The following is a 4,752-nucleotide window of genomic DNA, read 5'->3' on the forward strand; positions in this document are numbered from 1 at the left end:
CTGAAATAAATGGTTGCATCTTTGAATGAAGAGATGAAAGTAGTTTATCACACTTCAGTGAAAAGGCCTTTGGAGAATTTTGTTCCAGATGCTGTGTATTCTCCATAAAGCAGTGCTGGGGATTTCCCAAATCAGTAGTACTAAAGGGTAACTGAAGAGAACAAAGAGTAACATGTCAGATAAGAATCAGTCTTCTGAGGCCAGGTGTGGTGGCTCACACCTGTAATCCCAGCACTATGAGAGGCCGAGGTGGGCGGATCACTTGAGGTCAGGAGTTTGAAACTAGCCTGGCCAACATGGTAAAAACCCGTGTCTACAAAAAATTCAAGAATTAGCCAAGCATGGTGGTGGGCACCTGTAATCCCAGCTACGTGGGAGGTTGAGGCAGGAGAATCACTTAAATCTGAGAGGCAGAGGTTGCAGTGAGCTGAGATTGCACTATTGCACTCCAGCCTGGGGGGACAGCAAGACTCCATCTCAAAACAAACAACAAAAAAGAATCAGTCTTTTGAAAGTGGCAAAAAGGGCTGGGTGCGGTGGCTTATGCTAGTAATCCTAGCACTTTTGGAGGTTGAGGCGGTTGGATCACCTGAGGTCAAAAGTTCAAGACCAGCCTGGCAAACATGGCGAAACCACATCTCTACAAAAAGTACAAAAATTAGCCAGGTGTGGTGTCAGGCACCTGTAATCCCAGCTTTTCAGGAGGCTGAGGCAGGGGAATCACTTAAACCTGGGAGGTGGAGGTTATAGTGAGCCAAGATCATACCACTGCACTCCAGCCTGGGTGAAAAGAGTGAGACGCTGTCTCAAAAAAATGAAATAAAATAAAATAAATGTTTAAAAAACGTACATAAAGATATACAGTATATCTATGGTATTAAAATTTTATTAGAAGTGGAATTATTAGGGAGGAAATGTTAAAAAGCCTTCTTCATGAGACAATAATGAAAAAAGATTGAGAAACACTTCCCTAGTGACCCTCTTACACATACTCACCAGAAAACATGTTTAAGAATGTTCATAACAGCACCATTTGTAACAGGCTGGGTATTCCTTATCCAAAATACTTGGGTCCAGAAGTGTTTCAGATTTTGAATTTTTTCCAGATTTTGGAATATCTGCATATTCATAATGAGATACCTTTGGGATGGGACCGAAGCCTAAGCAGGAAATTTATGTATATTTCATACACACTTTGGACACATAAGTGTGCCTCAGCCTCCCAAAGTGCTGGGATTACAGGCTTCAGTCATGGTGTCCAGCCCATCCCACTTTTATGACTCAGAATGTTCCTGTGTATTTTTTACCTTAATTCCTCCCACTTCACTTTTAAGACCATTTCTTGTTCTAAGGGGGCAGATAGGAGTCATCATTTACAGATGACCTTTACATTGAACATAATGTCTGAAGCTTGCATCATTCCTAAATCTTTTCCCAAAGAATAATTTTAAAAATCCCAAGCATTGAAGAGGAAAGTTGAGAGGGCCCTCCCATGGTCTCACTTTCAGCAGGTTTAGGACTTTCTTGCCAAGATCCAGCTCAAAGTTGGCACAATTAGAACCACACATGCCATAGATAAACACCAGTCCATTCCTCTGAGTTTCAAAGCTGTAAATCAACCATTGAACAAAAACATTTATAAGAAGACGGATGAGGCAGGTGGAAAGACTAATGCCAAAACAAAAGCTGAGAAGACAGGACACATCTAGGATCAAAACAACTGCCTGCCTGCACACTGGTCTTACAAAAAGATCGCTTATCTTTGGTATCCGCTATGTTTACTAATGTGGATTTATCCAGATTTACCAAATGCCACACTCCTAGGTTAAGAATGCTCTACAGCAACTAAGTTATTAAAATCTGAACTGTTTTCTCCCACCCCTCTGGATCTGCCTACGAAATCCTATAACACATTCCATACTCAACCCTAAAGTTTCCTCTGCCATGAAAGTCTCCCGGATAACTGTAATCAAATATACTACCAATCCTTTTTTCCCTTAAAGCCCCATAAATCTTCCTGTGGATTTTTCTGTGGCCTTAACATACTGTGTAGCCATGTAATTCTCTCCTAGAGGACAAGAACCTGTTGTTCAACTCATCACCCCCAACAGTCCCTAGCCCAGCCCTTAAGAATAAATGGTCACTGAACTATAATTCATAGACTAGCAGCCCATCTCTAAAACATATTTCAGATCTGTGGAAAACTCTGTAGAGCAAAACTGCCTCTAAGCTCATTGAGAGTAAATTTGTTTTTTATGATCCAATGGAGAGAACAAACCCACACATGGCCTTTGGAAAGCATTCTTAAAAAGTAGATTATGGCTGGGCATGGTGGCTCATGCCTCTAGTGTCAGCACTTTGGGAGGCTAAGATGGGAAGACAGCTTGAGCCTAGGAATTTGAGACCAGCCTGGGCAACATGACAATACCTCATCCTGTAGTGACCTGTGCCTATAGTTTCAGCTACTCCAGAGGCTGAGGTGGGAGGGTCGCTTGAGCCCAGGAGGTCGAGGCTGTAGTGAGATCATGCCACTGCACACTGCACTCCAGCCTGGGAGACAGTGAGATCTTGTCTTAAAATAGGCCGGGTGCAGTGGCTCATGCCTGTAATCCAAGAACTTTGGGAAGCCAAGGTGTGCAGATTGCTTTAACCCAGGAGTTCAAGACCAGCCTGGGCAACATGGCAAGACCCTGACTCTATTTAAAAAAGAGAGAGAGAGAGAAAAGAAAGAAAAAAGTAGATGAACAGGTATTAATAGTAAGTCATGGCCAGATGTGGTGGCTCACGCCTCTAATACCAGCACTTTGGGAGGCTAAGGTGGGCTGAGGTCAGAAGTTTGAGACCAGCCTGGCCAACATGGTGAATTCCCATCTCTACTAAAAATACAAAATTAGCCGGACATGGTGGCACATGCCTGCAATCCAGACTACTTGGGAAGCTGAAGCAGGTGAATTGCCTGGGCACAGGAGGAAGAGGCTGCAGTGGGCTGACATTGCAACACTGCACTCCAGCCTGGGTTACCGAGCAAGACTCAGCCTCAAAAAAAAGAAAAAAAGTAAGCCTACTCTCGGATCAAACTGTGGAACATTTGAAGATACAGAAAGTATTACTCAGACCAATTTCCAGATTTATAAAGATTTCTCAAAGATGTACTCTTCCACCAAGCCAGATCCATATTTACATCTGATTTGCAGACCCAAATGGTCATTAGAAATAATTATTTGATTGGCCTACTCACAGATGACAGCAACAGTTTTCTCATCTATTTAGAATTGAGAAAACTGGCACAAAACACATTCCTGAAATCAGGAACCTCAATGTTATTGTGATTTTTTGTTTCTTTGTTTGTTTTTGAGACAGAGTTTTGATCTTTTCTCCCAGGCTGGAGTGCAATGGCACAATCTCTGCCACGCAGGTGATTCTCCTGCTTCAGCCTTTCAAGTAGCTGGGTCTGCAGGCACGCACCACCACACTCAGCTAATTTTGTATTTTTAGTAAAGAGAGGGTTTCTCCACGTTGACCAGGCTGGTCTCAAACTCCTGACCTCAGTTGGTCTCACCCACCTTGACCTCCCAAAATGCTGGGATTACAGGTGCGAACGACCATGTCCGGCCTCAAAGTTATTTTGTATCCTACTATTTTTGCACCATCACCTCCTGGGAACCTTCGTATCTTCATCCCTTTAACAAATTCCAAGGCAGAAGCGCCCACTCATGAGCTAACATTTCAAAAATGTCTAATTCTGAGGTACATGAAAGTTTCTCCAGCAGACTTGGTTTCAACTGGCCCCTGACATGTTAAATCTGGACTCCTTTTTCTTATTTATTTATTTGTTTGTTTGTTTGTTTTTAGTAGAGACAGGGTTTCATTCTGTTGCCCAGGAAGGTCTCAACTTTTGGCCTTCATTCGCCTCGGCCTCCCAAAGTGCTGTGATTACAAGTGTGAGTCACTGCACCCAGCCCGTGACTCCTTTTTCACAATCCCAGAGAGGCTGTTGTTCAACTGAAGAACCAAGATGCTGGTAAAATGTGTGGCACAGGCCAGATGCAGTAACTCCCACCTGTAACCCAGAATTTTGGGAGCCTGAGATATGAAGATTGCTTCAGGTCAGGAGCTTGAGACCAGCCTGGTCAACATAGTGAGACTCTGCCTCTGTAAAAAATATGAAAATTAGACAGGTATGGTAGTACGTGTCTGTGGTCCCAGCTCCTTGGGAGACAGAGGCAGGATGATCATTTGAGCCCAGGAGTTGAGGCTTCTGTGAGTTATAATGATGCAACTGCACTTCAGCCCAAGCAACAGAGACCCTGTCTCTTAAATAAAAACAAAGAAAATGTGTGGCACAGTTATTGATCAGACTCTCCAGGTTGAGATACTTCCTATTTCTCCATGAGCTCTCAAGGGTCAAATTCAAATTATGGGTTTCCCCTCATCACTCCAGCTTGTGGCAGGGGACTAAAACATAGACAGGTCAGTGAAGGGGCAAAGAGAATTTCAGAAAAAGAATCTTAGATGCATGATGAATGATCCAGGTTCTGTATTTCCAGATCAAACTGATCATCTTTTGGAGACACATAAAACACAAATGCAGTAAGATTTTCTCACTTTAGTGTATAGAATAAATGTGCATCTGTGTTTATATATAGATGTGTTTATATATACGTGTGTGTGTTTATATGTATATATGTTTATACATATATTGTGTGTGTGTGTACACACACACACACACACACACACACACACACACACACA

The 4,752-nt window shown here is 42.7% G+C and overlaps 2 pseudogenes; both read right to left on the minus strand.

Annotated features, from left to right (window-relative positions):
- LOC108296554 overlaps positions 1–1,417 on the minus strand; it is a 2,608-nt pseudogene extending 1,191 nt beyond the window's left edge.
- LOC108296559 overlaps positions 1–4,752 on the minus strand; it is a 30,411-nt pseudogene that overhangs the window by 16,585 nt on the left and 9,074 nt on the right.

This window comes from Cebus imitator, unplaced genomic scaffold, assembly GCF_001604975.1.
Source record: "Cebus imitator isolate Cc_AM_T3 unplaced genomic scaffold, Cebus_imitator-1.0 Scaffold724, whole genome shotgun sequence".
In the NCBI taxonomy this organism is placed as follows: Eukaryota; Metazoa; Chordata; class Mammalia; order Primates; family Cebidae; genus Cebus; species Cebus imitator.